Source organism: Pistacia vera, unplaced genomic scaffold, assembly GCF_008641045.1.
Source record: "Pistacia vera cultivar Batoury unplaced genomic scaffold, PisVer_v2 Contig586, whole genome shotgun sequence".
In the NCBI taxonomy this organism is placed as follows: Eukaryota; Viridiplantae; Streptophyta; class Magnoliopsida; order Sapindales; family Anacardiaceae; genus Pistacia; species Pistacia vera.
The window spans coordinates 271,902-288,009 of record NW_022196430.1 but is presented as its reverse complement, the minus strand read 5'-3'; the positions used below and the strand labels follow the sequence as shown (position 1 = coordinate 288,009).

Below are 16,108 nucleotides of genomic sequence, written 5' to 3'. Positions count from 1 at the left end.
TTGCCTAGGTGACACTCATGCAACACCTTAGCTTGTCAACCCCATCTTAGTTACTTAACTTTTCTACAAGCAATAAATGCATTGTCTAAAGCTTAACAAAGTTTGAGGGCGCCTCTATCCTTAGTATCCTAACTGTCAACTTTGCATGCAATGAGATTGGGCAAATACTCTTTCCTATGGCTAGGAAGTCATGGTTTGGGCTAACCCTCCTCGGCTAATCTTAGCTCATTAACATGGCTGCATAGGAGGGCACCTACAAGCTCACTTCATAGGACCATATGATGGATACAAGTTGGATCCATCATCCCTCGGGCTTGCCATGGGCCTCATTTGGGTCAATACCTAGTGCAATTTATTATTTGGGCCGCTTGGACCAATATGTAGTTAGACTGTTTTGCCCTTGACATAGTAACCCCACCAACAATTTGTATGTTAGATATTATGGAAAAGTTTCAATATAACGGAACCTAATTACCAATTAAATGTTGTGCTATTAATTATTAATTATAATGAAATCTATTAAAAAATTTCAACATTAATCGCATTTACTTCTTCTTAATTGTATAATACATTGTTATAATTTTATAACTTGTAGTTTGAATTTGTATTAATTACTACACTTAATTGCCCAATAACTGACAATTAATTACTCCACAATAAGTTCTCAACAACTAGCCAATTTTAATTAATTTATTTAATAACGAATTATTAGATTGTTGGCATTATAAATATAAAGCATGTCAGCTACAACTAGCAAATAAATAATCTCTTTCTCTAGAAAACCAGAATTTTAATTGAAGGTGTTTTTTTATTTTTTCTTGTTTAAAAAATTCATAAACTTGGCTATTGCTCTGACCAACATAGTGTATCTCTGGGATACTTCAAATAGTTCTACTTCATAGCTTGTTACCATTGATGATGAAGATGGGCCAGTTACAAGCATTAGTTGGGCTCCTGAAGGGCAACACTTAACCATTGGCTCGAATATTTCACATGTCCAGAAACGAGATTCTGGTTTCAATAGACTGGTTTGTGATTTGTTCTATTTGTTTTTTATTGTTCTTGAACTAGTATATTTTGGTTTCGAATTTTCCAATAACGTCTTTTAATTTAATTGTTTCATTGATTTTCTTTGTATTTATTTTTCTTTCTTTTTTGTAGCCAACAACATTGAGAGGTGGTCATAGATTACGAGTTAATTCACTGGCTTGGAACTGTTACATACTTTTTTTTGTATGTATGGTTTTTTAATTAATTATTATTTTTGTGTTAGAGAACACATCATTGATACCTATAGGGGACACCGACAAGAGGTTGTGGGCTCAAATGGCCACCTTCAGGCTGGTAGTTAGCAAGTAGGGGAAGCGATAATATCCTTTACATATGGGAGAGTTCCATGGCCTGACTCTACATATTCCCCAAACCAGTGGCTTTACAAACTAGAAGACCATACGGCTATAGTAAAAGCCATAGCTTGGTGTCCATTCCAGCGGAATTTATTAGCCTCTAGTGGAGGTGGGAGTGACCCATGCATTAAGTTCTGGAACACCCACACATGTTCTTGCTTCAATTTAGTGGACACTGGCTCTGAGATTTGTGCTATTCTTTGGAAAAGACATGAGCATGAATTGCTTAGCTCACATGGATTTACAAAAAATCAGCCCACCCTTTGGAAATACCTATCAATGGTGAAGATGACAGATTCCACTAGTCATACCTCTAGGGTTCTTTTCGTGGCTCGGGTACACTAATATCACATTGATCGAACAAGTAAAATCCAAATATGGCAAATACTCCCAGAGGGGAGGTGAATAGGGGATTAAAATGTAGAATAATAAAACCCCAACTACCCAACAACAAGAACAATAAGTAACCTCAAAGATAAGCAATAAATGATAGAGAAAAGAAAAATGTTCAGAGATTTATAGTGGTTCGGAGCTATATCCACAAGCCTCCTACATCCACTTCTAAAAGGTAACCTCTTTAAGGTTTCACTAGAATCGGATTTCGCCTTTACCCTAGTACAATAGTTTTCACATGTTTTCGCCTTTAGATTTATAGGATTTCACCTAAGGATATTAGATAAAGGTTTTGTGAATGATTGCCTCTAAGCTAGGCTAATACATAATGGATTCAAGTGTTATCTCTAAAGATGTTAGTTTAGTACAAAATGAGATATTGATTTTGAGCTCTAGGGTTTGCAAGATTGAATGTTGGATGATGCTAGGTTCTCTCTCTTTAATTCTTGCAATAAATCGTCCTTTTAAAGTCTTCACCAACCCTTGAAAGATTAGAGCCGTTGTTGCATTTAATGCACTTCTGAAAAGTTACATAACCCAAAGGAACGGTCATTCCAATATCGGGAACGAATGTTCCTAACACTAACGATCACTTTAATTTGAATTCTAGGGTTTGGAATGGTCAGTCCCTTAAATGGAATGGTTGTTACCCTATCGCGAATGGGGGTTACCCTATCACAAATTTTCGTCCATTCTAGATCTCTTAAAGTCCACAAATTCTAGAACCTTGAACGACTTTATGCAATGGTGTTGCTCCTTCCTAGAATGGCTTGAAGAAAACTAGGAACAGGCATTTGTCAAGGTCGTTCTTGATTTACTTGAAGATCTATCAACCTTGACTTGAGCTCGAAAATTCTAGGGTCCAAAATCTTGACTTCAGCTTGGAACGGGCATTCCTCTTCATGGAACGGGTGTTCTAATAATCCTATTTTTCCCTATGATTTTTGTAGATGCAAAAAATCTACCATCATGAAAATAGGGTCTGATTGAGGTTGAGACCACTGACAATCCACTAGACCTGTACACATGAAAGGACAAGTGTGAAGCTTCTGAAAAACACCGGGGTGGTGTTTGCCGTAGGCACTCCGGCGCTCAAGTCAGCAAGGCTGAAAGAAATTATTTGATAAGAATTAAAGAGATGAAGAATTACCAAGAGTCTTGTTGGAAGCTAGGACTACGGCGGAGGTGTCGGGTTCTCGAGAGCAAGAACTTTAGGAGCAAATAAATGGTTTTGAGTAGTTTAGATTGACTATGTGAGATAACATGCCTAATGAGAGAGCAAGCTTCTGTTTTTATAGTGAACCTAAAGGGTTGGAATCCTAGTAGGACACTAAGTCCTATTTTGGGAGATAATCCCTATCATGAAAGAGATATGATTTCTTGACTTTATCAGATTAAGTTTGATAGTTTGGGTAAGATTTGGAATCTTAATAGGACACTAAGTCCTATTTTGGGAGATAATCCCTATCATGAAAGAGATATGATTTCTTGACTTTATCAAATTAAGTTTGATAGTTTGAGTAAGATTTGAAATCTTAGTAGAAGAGGAAATAGAATGGGATTCTAATTTCCTATTTATGGACTGTTGCAGGCTAATGGGCTGAAACCTAGTTTATCTTAACTTATAGGATAGCCCAACTCATATAGTGCGTAGTTCACAAGGTGATTTTAAGCGTAGGCCCAATCGAATTGGGTTGAGGCCTTGGGCCGTGACATGTTTATTTCGTTATTTGTCCTTGTCAAGCCCAAGATGATTTTTGGCCTTAACAGTTAGCCCCCCACTCTCTAAGTCAAAGAGTATTTAGCTTAGAGAGTAGATTTAATCGAATGAGTGCAGACTGAGTGGATTAGTGATAGCAGCTCGTTAGGTCGGATGGATCGTTGTATGGATTGGGTTGATGACTTGTCGATTTGAGGTGCAAGTCCTTCAATCGGTCTGGGCCAATTGAATGTGTAAATCTATAAATCGGTCTAGGTCGATCGAAGGTGTATACTTATGAATCGGTCTGGGCCGATTGAAAGTGTAAACTTATGAATCAGTCTAGGCTGATCAAAGGTGTAAACTTATGAATCGGTTTGGGCCGATCGAAGGTGTAACTTATGAATCAGTCTGGGCCGATCGAAGGTGTAAACTTATGAATCGGTCAGGGCCGATCGAAGGTGTAGACTTATGAATCGGTCAGAACCGATCAAAGGTGTAGACTTATGAGCCGATTGAAGGTGTAGACTTATGAATCGGTCAGAACCGATCGAAGGTGTAGACTTATGAATCGGTCAGGGCCGATCGAAGGTATAAACTTATGAATTGGTCTAGGCTGATCGAAGGTTTAAATTATGAATCGGTTTGGGCCGATCGAATGTGTAACTTATGAATCGGTCTGGGCCGATTGAAGGTGTAAACTTATAAATCGGTCTGGGCCGATTGAAGGTATAAACTTATGAATCGGTCTGGGCCGATCGAATGTGTAAACTTATGAATTGGTTTGGGCCAATTGAAGGTGTAACTTATGAATCGGTCTGGGCCGATCGAAGGTGTATGCCAAGTGGAGCTTGCGGTCGAGTCAGCGTGACCGACTTGTAGTTGAAAATCAACGTATTGGGCCTTGTGGCTGAGTCGATATAAACCAGTTGTAGTTGAAAAAATTATAGATACTAAGTACCGAGACCCTGTCGGCGTGACTGACTTTGTAGTTTAAAACCTTTGAGGGTTATATGGCCCAGTCAACGTGACCGACTTTGTAGTTGAAAACATTTGATTGAAGCTGGAGCAGTGACATGCATGGCGTGCATGTTTTAAGCAAAGTGTCGAATGGAGAGTCAATATGCATGATGTGCATGTGTTATGGACTGAATGAAGAGTGAGCCAAATGAAAAAATGGGCTGCATGTATTTAAGTAATGGGCTGAATAGAGAAAGATTTAACCAAATAGAGTGTTAGTTGAAAGGAGATAATGACACTTACCTTTCCCCTTCAAGTGTTGCCACCCATGCTTGCTGGACTGAATGTAGAGAGGGGTGTTGCTTTCTAGTGGGAGCTGAACCAGTTGAAGTTGAGTGGGCACGTGATTTACTTTTGGGCTGAACCGAATGGGCACATTGATATTGTATGTGTAGACCCAAATATCATTGAGTGGACTACTCATGTTGTTTAGTGGTGTTGAGTTGCAGTGGGGAGTGGACAGTTTGCAAACAGTGGGGAGCGTGAGGGCTTTTGTGACAGGTGTGCTGGAGATTGTGATGTGAAGGTGATTTTAGTTGATATGTATTGGTTGGGAATGAGCGATGGTTCGAGTTTGGAGTTTTGGAATATGGTGGGGCAAGGAGATCAAGCGAGAGTGGGGTGGCGTCACTTAAGCAAGTTTTGTTTGGGGGGTTTCTCTTCGTATTTAGTAGATGACTTTGGGTGTTTTGAGAGGATTACTGCTATGTTTTTAGGATTCAACTGTGTAATTGGAGAAGCTGTTAGGGCAATTTTAGGAGAACAGGTGGACGGGTTTTGGGTTTCAAAGTGGTGGCAAATCTCCGTGAAGTTGAATTGAGATGGGATCAAGGTTGGTCGAGTTTGAGTTACCTTCCAATGGAGCGGAGGTCCTAGAGATGCTGGCGTATTGCGGCATCTTCTTGAATGAACAAATTAATTGGTTTTGTGGGGTAATGCATTGCAAAGCTTTGATGACGGTGGCGGACCACCTGGTGGTTTGATGATTGAAGTGAAAAGGCGCGTGTAGAGAGGTTAGAGACATAAGCTATTGCCTTATCTGAACAGAGGATTAGAGAAGAGAGATTGTTGAAGCAAAGTCAATGAATCAAGTGGTTCAGGAACACCACTTTAAACTCTAACACATTATTATTCTATTATTAATTTAGAACAATAATATGAGCTTCAAGGTCTTATACTACCTGCTAAGTGGATATAATATAAAATAAATTATATATGCCGAATATATATAATATGGCATGTGAATGGATAAAACAAACGAAGAAAAAAAAATTCTTATCGTGATGGGATTTTCTGATTAACATTGTCAATCAAAAGGAGTTCTGCGTCGCCTCCCACGTTATAAGTCATCGTTGGCAGATGATTGTCAGGCCCCATGGTGAGTGCCAAACTGTAGATGTAAAAAATCTACTGTCATGAAAATAGGGTCTGATCCCGTGAGGTTGAGGCCACTGACAATCCGATAGATCTGTACACATGAAAGGACAAGCATGAAGCTTCCGAAAAACACCGGGGTGGTGTTTGTCGTAGGCACTCCGACGCTTAAGTCAGCAAGGCTGAAAGAGATTATTTGATAAGAATTAAAGAGATGAAGAATTACCAGGAGTCTTGTCAGAAGCTAGGACTGCGGCGGAGGTGTCGGGTTCTCGGGAGCAAGAACTTTAGGAGCAAATAAATGGTTTTGAGTAGTATAGATTGACTATGGGAGATAACATGCCTAATGAGAGGGCAAGCTTCTATTTTTATAGTGAACCTAAGGGGTTGGAATCCTAGTAGGACACTAAGTCCTATTTTGGGAGATAATCCCTATCATGAAAGCGATATGATTTCTTGACTTTATCAGATTAAGTTTTGATAGTTTGAGTAAGATTTGGAATCTTAGTAGAAGAGGAAATAGAATGGGATTCTGATTTCCTATTTATGGACTGTTGCAGGCTAATGGGTTGAAACCCAGTTTAGCTTAACTTATAGGATAGCCCAACTTATAGAATGAGTAGTTCACAAAGTGATTTTAAGCATAGGCCCAATTGGGATTGGGTTGAGGCTTTGGGCCGTGACATGTTTATTTCGTTATTGGGCCTTATCAAGCCCAAGATGATTTTTGGCCCTAACAATTTTTCATTGAATTTTGATAGGATTTAGGATACTTCTTATACAATTTGGGCCATAATTGCTACCTAATTCTATTAATTTTTCTTTGTAGGCCTAAATGATGATTTTGAGCATAAATGACAGTTTTGAGCGTAAATTGCGTAACTTGAGTTTGGAAACTAGGAATGACTTGAATTTAGAAGATTTGGAAAGCTGAGAAGCAGAGCTACAACTTTTATGTTTTGGGTTTTTCCTAATTCTGACTGGAAGAGGGTGAAAACTTTGCTTCAAGTCGTGAACAGTACGTTGGGAACTAAAGAAAAACGTCTTAAGACGTGCTTCAGTATTTTGGCCATAACTTGAGCTGTAGACCTTGGATTGGGCTGATTTTGAAACTAGTAGAAATATAATTTAAAGGTCAACAATTAATAATTTTACCACTTTTCTAGATTCAGATATTATCCACGGCGAAACTACGTTTAATGCGAAAAAAATAAAACGACGCGTTTTGGCTTACTAGGGCTTCGTTCTTAAGTGAAAGAGGTATAAATTGGCATGAAACGGGGAGGGAAAAGGGTCTTGGTTCGTCATTTGGGAGGCAACTCTTGGAAGGAGAAGATTATTGAAGATTTGGGCTTCAAATTAGTGAAGATTTCTCCATCTTTTGCTTGTTTGTCAATGATAAACCTTGAGTCAGTTTGTTTTTGTTATTTTATTTTGTTTTTGAGTATGAACTGAGTTGTTTAGCTAGGGTTTGATGTAACCTTGATACAATGATTCAATTTTATATGAATTGACTTACTTTGAGTTTTAATTTCATGATTGAGTGTTTATCTCTTTGCTTAATTACTTTTGGATGCTTGATCATCATTCAAATGTGTGTTGTTCATAATGAGACTGAGAAGTGATTTGTGATATGTGCCTCTTGAGATAAATACCATAGATTGAGCGAAAGCTAGAGATAAATAAACACGATCTATGAAATCTAGATAGAATTCCACACAGCTTAAGAGACCTTGAACTATTAAACTTCAATTTTTGGGTTCGGAAGGTTAATAGGAATAGGTGGGGTGGTATAACCTGAGAAGGAGTACCAAACAACTTAGGGAATTCGATTTTCAATCAAGTAATTAGAACTTGGGTAATAGATTTTACGATTTGTGTTTAGCGTATCTAGGTGAAATCAACACCCTCGCATTTTTTAGCATTGTTTAATTAGTTAAGTTGTTGGGTTTTGCTTTAATTTTATTATCATTCATTAATATTTTGTTAATTTGTATTTAGTTTGTTAATTTGCCATCAATCCAATTTATTGTTGCTTCAATTAGGACTTAAACTAGAGAAATCGATACTTAGTAACACTATTCTCGTGGGAACGATACTCTACTTATCACTTTATACTTTTTGTGACTAGTGCACTTGCTACATATGCATGTTTATGAAAGCACGCATCATGTTCCTCTTCAGGTTGCAAAAGTGTCAAGATTCCAAAGTTGTGAACGACTTGATGGAACAACGTCATTCTTATGGAATGGGCTGAATGAATGGTCGTGCATCTTAGTCATTCCTTCTTACATCACAAATGATGTTTAGATCACTAATGTGTGTTAACCTTTTTGAATTAGACTTGATATGTTTGGGATGACTAGCTAGGATGGTCGTGCAGATTGGTCATTCCAATTCTGACTTGAGTTTTCTTCAAAAGGATTTGTGCTTCATTTTGGACACAATTGTGAATGGGCATGGGGAACGGCGTAGTTCCAAAATTAAGCGACTTGACTGGAGATTATTTTCTAGAAAAACTAGATGGGACGAGCATCCCATTTGCGTGAACGGTCGTTCCACCTGTTAAAGTAGGTGCCCTAGAGCCAATCAATTATTGTAATATTGACTCTTTGTAAACCATGTCTATTTATCAATAAAACGAATTTTCTTCTATATCATGTAATTCATAATTGTATGTCTTCATATATGTTCTTAGGATAGTGGAACCGTGATGAGGATATCAAGTATTTTAAATCTCGATAGTGAGAACCATATGATCACATATGGTGGCCATTCTAGAAATGTCCTTAGCCCCAGTATTATTTTGACTAAGGGCACATATAATATGGTAAGACTATGATGGTGTTGAACGACCCTCTTAAAAGGCAGTGACTGATTTCACTTGTCAAGGTTGTTTGATGACAACCTGGTGCAACACATGAGTGCTTGCTGTAGGCAAATTCACCATACTAACCCATTAGAGGATTCCACATAGATGGTAATCCTAATGTCTTTGGAATAAATCCTTTAACGGATGGTGGTGCATGTGATCTTTAGACTTGAGATCATCGGAGCGTCTTGTACATTAATTGATGTAGTTTGACACTAGCTCAACGTAGTTCTATTCAAGACTATCAGAACGGTAGTGGTTGGCTGCATTGAAAAGTGTATCAAGAAATGGTGGATTAACAAATGATTCATCACTCCTAGGTACAAGAGAAGTTATCTCACTACGTAGTTTGGTAATTGGCAACAATAATAAATCTATGGCCATAGCGGGATTGAGTTATTGCTCAATTCAATTTGTTATTCTGATCATTGATCAAGTAACCGAATAACAAGATATCAAGGATATCTAAGGTTGACACTATTTCTATACCTTAGCCTTAATGAGATAACAGATGATGAGAGGATTGATTGCATGGTAATCATAACATTGATACGTAGCATTCTTCGCTGAGTCTCTATCTGTTGGGTGGTCATGATGCCTTGCTAGAGGTCAATCTTGGTCTGTGAACAGTAAAAGGATTGAGTAGTAGTCAATCATGATACTATTTCACTGCCAACACAATAGGGAGCCTATGGGTCACACACATAAGAAAGTTGAAATCTCGAAGTATAAAACTTTAGAGCTTTAGGGGCTTATGATGTGGATTGTCATGATTTTAGGATCATGTCATTGCATAGTTCTAGGATTCAGTAAGGACTGTTTAATAAGCCGAGTCAAGAATAACAATTTATATTATTTAGTGGAAAGAAGCCTTTTAGGCATTTTGGCCTTAAGGTATTTTGGTAATTTTGTTGTGTAATTAAGTGAATGAAAATTTACTTAATTCTGGAGTTGTCACTCATGCCTATTTCTTTATGAAATAGACTTAACAAAATTACATTTTTTTCATTTAAAATAAAATACCCATTAAAGTTATTCTACCATGGAATAACTTGTAGGCTATTCCTACTTGGAATAGGGTTATGCCTTATTCCTAAATGGAATAGGGTTTAGTGTGTGTATCCAAACACAAGGCATTGTTGTGAAATCCGCAAGTGTACATAATCGTGTAAATAATAAAGCTCGAGTAACGAGTGTTGAACTCCAAGAGAATTACTACTACCAAGTACCACACTAACTTGTCTTCTTTCTATTTGATTTATCATATTTTCAGAATGATTCAATGAAAAATAAAACAAAGTAGAAAAAAAAAAAAAAAAAAAAGAGAATTTTATCAATACTTTGGTAGGAACTCAATATGACTAAACCTATAGCATAGATTTCACAGCAATTTAATTATATGCATTGACAATTATCGTTAACCCAATTAAGCTTATTCTAAAGGCTGAACTCCCTAATATTTCGCTAACTTTCTCTCGAACAATTAACAAATTAACTCCTAATTACTAACCTGAATTATCTCTAATCAGATTTAAGCAATTGGAGATCATTAAGTTCTATGGAATTTACCATAGCCTCACAGATCGCGATAACCGAGCTCTAGCGTTCGCTCAATCTATGGTTTATTACCTTAGACTAATTAGGTTTCATCTTTCAATCTCAACCTAACCCATAAAATCGTTCAACTCTAGGGCCTTTCAGAATTGAAAGCTTTAATAATAAAACTTAGAACAAAACTTAATAAAAATTAGCAACAAATAATTCAATGCATGTTCATAAAATTGGGCTACATCTTAGCCCTAGAAAATTAGTCCATACTTCCAATAATAAAGCAACCATTGTATTCATAAACATGAGTATAAGAAATAATAGAAAAACTTCTCTAAATGGTGACCCAAAATTGCAGGAATTTGCAATCTCCAAAGAGCGGCTAAACTTCTCTCCTTTCTAATATTAGCTAAAGACTTATATTTATACTCCTAGGGTTTTAGGGTTATGATTCCCACTATCCTAATCACTTTAGAACTCTTAAAACAAGAAATGCACATCATAAATTCAATGTTGAAAATTCTAGAATCCCAGTTGTGCCGCGACACTGTGCCTAGGCATAGTTGATTCTACCCCAAAACTTTGCAATCTTGAAAATACGGTGATTGTTTAGCATGATAACGTTTGAATCTGGCTAAGTGGTAAAGATATGAATTGTAGTCCTTTGAATCAGCTTTCTAACGGTCCAAGAGTCATCTCAATCCAAAATATACAGCTCAGCTTATTGTTGAATTACTAACATGTGTTCAAAACTAGAGCGTTTTCTAGGATTTTCACTTCAACTTCAAATCGCCATAACTTCTTCGTTTCAACTCTGAATCACAAACTGTTTGATTTTTGTCGTCCCACATTCCATCATCAACATAATCTTCATCTGAATGTCATCTTTAAGAACTTATAACCTGAAAACACTCAAAACATACTTGTGATCCTATAAAAGTCATTTATGAAATAATTAAGTTAGATTGAATAAAGTAAACCTAATTTCCCATAAGTAATTCTCATAAAGCACTAAGTACACGTGTATTTTCAAGCTCTTATTAGCCACTAAACCCTAGGCGTATATAAAGAAAAGGTTTAGCTAAAATGAAAAGAGAGAATTTTATATCATTAAAAACCTAGCTGCCTCCTTTTGTCACTATCATCATAAATAGCACAAGATTGATCTACCAGACAATCGATTCTTGTTCTTATCAGGTTGCTTTCGTGTGGACTACGTAAGTGCGTGTCTATACTTGATACCACTTGTGAAGAAATCGTTTCTTTGAAGGGAAGGAGCCACCAATAGAGGTATAATCTATTTCCTTGTATGATTTTATATTAAAATGCACATATTCTTTGCTTTTGATCTTGGATTAGATTGGTTTTGGGCGTAATTTATTTTATTTTATTCTACTGCGTTTTTCCCAAATGACTAACACCACCTGGAAAATTTGCATTTTTGTTTTGGTTATGACTTATGTCACACCATTGAACAATGTTAATCTATTAATTAATCACTCTTTTTGATTAGTTATGGCACATCAAAACACATGAGGGCTCAACATAACATTACCTTCTAGATAGATCGTTTTCAAGAAATATTAGTTTATCATTTATGTTCTAATTATTCCATCTGTTGCATGACTGTTTTCTTTTTCTAGAGCCCCGATGGATACACAGTGGCATCTGTGGCTAAAGATGAGACTATGAGAATCTGGAATGTCTTTGGGACCCTTGAAGAGGCTAAACTTGCACCTAAAACAAAACATGAATCATTCTCTCATTTAAGCATCCATTGAAGATCAAGACAAAAGCGGTCTAAGAATGCAATGTTGTCCTAATTCAACTATGAGATGTATTTTAATAAGCATGATCAGGACCATGAATAATGTTTTATGTTTATACATTTGTTGGTATAATATACATACATTCATAGTTTAGAGTATTTTTTGCACTTGGATAAGTACATAATTCTTTTTCATGCAGTATTATTAAATGGTTTATTTAATTTAATAAAGTTTCAATTAGAGATCAATTGACAATGGAGGATCTAGTAGACATAGAAAGCAATGTTTGAACTAATTGAAATATAATATTATGCACATAGATATATTTTTATAGAGACACTAGATGAAAATCATATCCACATCTTATACTTTATTTATTTTCTTCTTTTGTGTTCATCATGTGCTTTATGTAAATTAAATATATAGCTTTAAATATGAAGAAAATGGTCTAACTGTGACAATAGTCTGATTGTTGGTAGCAGCAAGCAAATATAATTTATAAGAAGCAGGCAACCAATAACACATTGTTGTGAAGTCCTATCATATCTAAGATTAACACTACTGCGGGAGAAATAGGGGAAGAAGAAAGAAGAAAGAAATATGGGGAAAAAGAGAGGAAAAATAAAGAAATAAATCTTAACTCTTAAAGGTGGTTGTTGTATTTGTTAGAGGCAGGACATTAAATTTTGTTGACTTAGCAAGCCAAGCTATTATGGAGCTTGACTAGTGGCTCTATATAAGACATGATCTCTCATTTGCATTGGCCATTCATTTGGTTTATGAACCAAGTGGCAAGAATGGAAGAAGAGAGACAGAGGAAAGAAAATGATAAAAGAGGTAAAAAAAAAAAAAAAAATGGAAGTGTGGGAGATAATTGTAGGATTTTAATCGAATAAAGTGCGGAATAATAAACAAAAAATTTATTCGAAACCCATTTAATCCCGGATTATAGATTGATGTTAATAACCCATTCAAAACAAACATATATATAAAAGACTAAAAACTGTTGACCTCTCATATGTTTTGATGTGCCAAAACTATCCAAAAAGTTGATTGAACACTAACCATAACATGCTAAAGTATGACTCAAGTCATAACCAAACCAAAACAGGTCTAATAGGTGGTTCAATAGTGCATAAGCAATTTTTTGCTTAGGTACGATTGTGCATGATCAAGGCACGACCGTTCCTTAAGAAAAAGTTGTCGTGCAACATCGCATGACATCTTTCCTCTTGGTCGTTAAACACGTTGCCAATTTGAAGTGGCACTTACACGACCATCATGCACGACCATGTGCCCAAGTTCAAAAGTCAATATAATTCAAATTCATAACACTTTGTGCTCTTGACTTAATCTCAAAGATCAAAATTGGAACAACTGTTCCTTGTGGTGGAATGACCATTTGTATCTGAAGAAGTTTTGCACGACATCGCTCCAAGAGGTCATTCACTCCTTTGGAAATTTAAGAAGATTTGGAAGAACATCTAGATGTGATCATTTTGTGTGATGGAATGACTGTTTAGTGGTCTTGCACAATCATACGACGTGGTGGAATGACCGTTCCAATTAACCTACATCTAAAAAACATGACTGTTGTGTCAGGAAAGGCCGTTCACAATTATGAAATGACCGTTCCTATGGGTTCTATAGGCTTTATTAGAATTGTATAAATGTTGCAACAACTAATTCTTTTTGGGTTATAAAAGTTCGATGCTCCTAGGTTATTTTACATAGAAGAGATAAGAAAAACTTCATAATATAATCCCTAGAGCTCAAGATCCAAACTAATACTCTCACTTGTACTCATCTTGTAAACCTTTGGGAGATCATTCGCTCTTATTGTGTGTAAATGCCTACTTGAAAGAGACAATCAGTCACAAACAACTTTAAATCCTTTCCTTGGTGGCGAAATCCTGTAAAACTAGGTGCAATCTTGTAAATCTATGTGTGTGAGGCAAAAATCATTGTGAAAACTATTGTATAGGCAAAACCCGATTCTAATGGAACTTCAAGGAAATTGCCTTGAAAAAGTGGAAGTAGAAGGCTTGTGGATATAGATTCAAACCACTATAAATTGTTGAGCATTTCTTTCTCTCTCTCTCTCTCTCAACTTCTTATTACATTGCATTGTTGTTGGTTAAGCATCATTTATTGCACTTGTTCTTGCATTCATTATTCATACTTATTGTCTACAAGTTGAATGCATTTATTACTCTCTTCAAAGCATATTGTTTTTAGTAATATCTTTATCATTCTTGAGTTGTTGAGTTTCTCATTGAACATTGTCTTGATAAACTCATCATTTGCTTTAAGCTTTATTGATAACTTGTGGAAAATATTTAATCATACTTAGGGTTTAACAATTGGTATCAGAGGTTGAGCTCTTGTGTTGAAAGCCTGATGATTTCAAGAGTTAATCGATCTACATGGCTAGTTCGCCTACACCATCGTTTAGTGAGGTCATCGCACCACTAAACCCCTATTGTTTTGTGGTAAAAACTACACACAATGAAGAATTGGAATGAGACTCCACATTAGATCTATAGAATATAACTTGTGGAAAATAGTTGAGCAAGGGAATTTTGTTCCCATGAATGAGTCAACGGCCCTTGCCAAAGATGAAGAACATTATACAACCGAAGATGAAAAGAAATTGATTCTAAATGATAAAGCTCTTAACATCTTGTTTTGCGCTTTTGATTCTACAGAGTTTGGAAGAGTTTTGGCATGCGAAACAGCTGAAGATGCTTAGGAAATTCTTCAAACCACTCATGAAGGAACAAGTCAAGTGAAGGAATCAAAGATTGAGATGTTATTCCGTGACTATGAGTTGTTTGAGATGAAAACTAGAGAAAGCATCATTGACATATACAAGAGATTCTCTAACCTAGTAAATGATCTCAAAGGTCTTGGAAAGAGTTTTGCAACTCTTGAGCTTGTGAAGAAAATTCTTCGTTCATTGCCAGAAAGTTGAACAAATAAGGTGACCACGATTAAAGAATCAAAAGATCTCACTTCAATGAAAATGGATGAGCTCATTGGTAGGTTATTGACATTTGAGATGAAAAGAAAGCCAAGAAAGGAAGAGACTAAGCCAAAGATGGAGATTGCCCTCAAGACAGTGGATGAAGAAGAATAAGGTGATAATTCTTCTATGGAAGAAGATGAAATCAACTTCTTAGCAAAGAGGTTCACAAAGTTTCTTGGAAGGAACAAAAGATTCAAGGGAAAGCCATTCCAAAGGTTCAAACCAAGAAATGAAGATGATAAAGGCAAATCGAAGCTAATTTATCATAGATGTAAAAAGCCCGGTCATATCCGTCAAAATTGTCCTCAAGCTAAATGGAAGAAGAAGGACAAGAAGGACAAATTCTACAAAAAAAAAGGTTCTTGTCGCCACTTGGAGTGGAGGTGATGATTCAAGTGATGAGGATGAGTCAAATGAAGAGCAAGCCAACTTTTGTTTCATGGCCAAAAAAGATAATTCGGAAGGAGACTCCAAATCCGAGGTAAAAGACTCTCAACACTATTCTTTTCATGAATTGCAATGTGCATTTGAATCATTAATGGAAGGATTTTAAAAATTGTCTTTAAAGAATAGAAAGTTGAAAAACCAAGCATGGATAACGAAAGTTGAATATGAGCAACTTTTGGAAAATGTTGAAAAGCTTAAAAATGAAATTGATTGTGTTTCTTGAGATAAGATTGTTTTGGAAAGAGAATTAGATGATTATGACATTATTTGTGATGTTTTGCAAAAGGAAAATCTTGAATTGAAAAATGAGCTTGACAACGCAAAAGAGATTTTGAGCAAATTCACTTCGGGAAGCAAAAGACTTGATGAAATGCTTACTCCACAAAGATGTGCTTTTAACAAAGAAAGTTTAGGTTATAACATGTTTTCAAATGAAAAACCTTTTGACAAATCACATGAACCATCCATTAATGCATTATCTAGAAAATATGGTTTTTGCAAGTATATTGGTAATAGCACACACAAATGTCCTATTAGGAAAGGCAAACCTTA

The 16,108-nt window shown here is 36.1% G+C and overlaps 1 pseudogene; it reads left to right on the top strand.

The window, feature by feature from the left end:
* The first annotated feature begins 319 nt into the window (after positions 1–319).
* On the top strand, positions 320–12,093 carry LOC116109625 (annotated as a pseudogene).
* Positions 12,094–16,108: the final 4,015 nt, after the last annotated feature.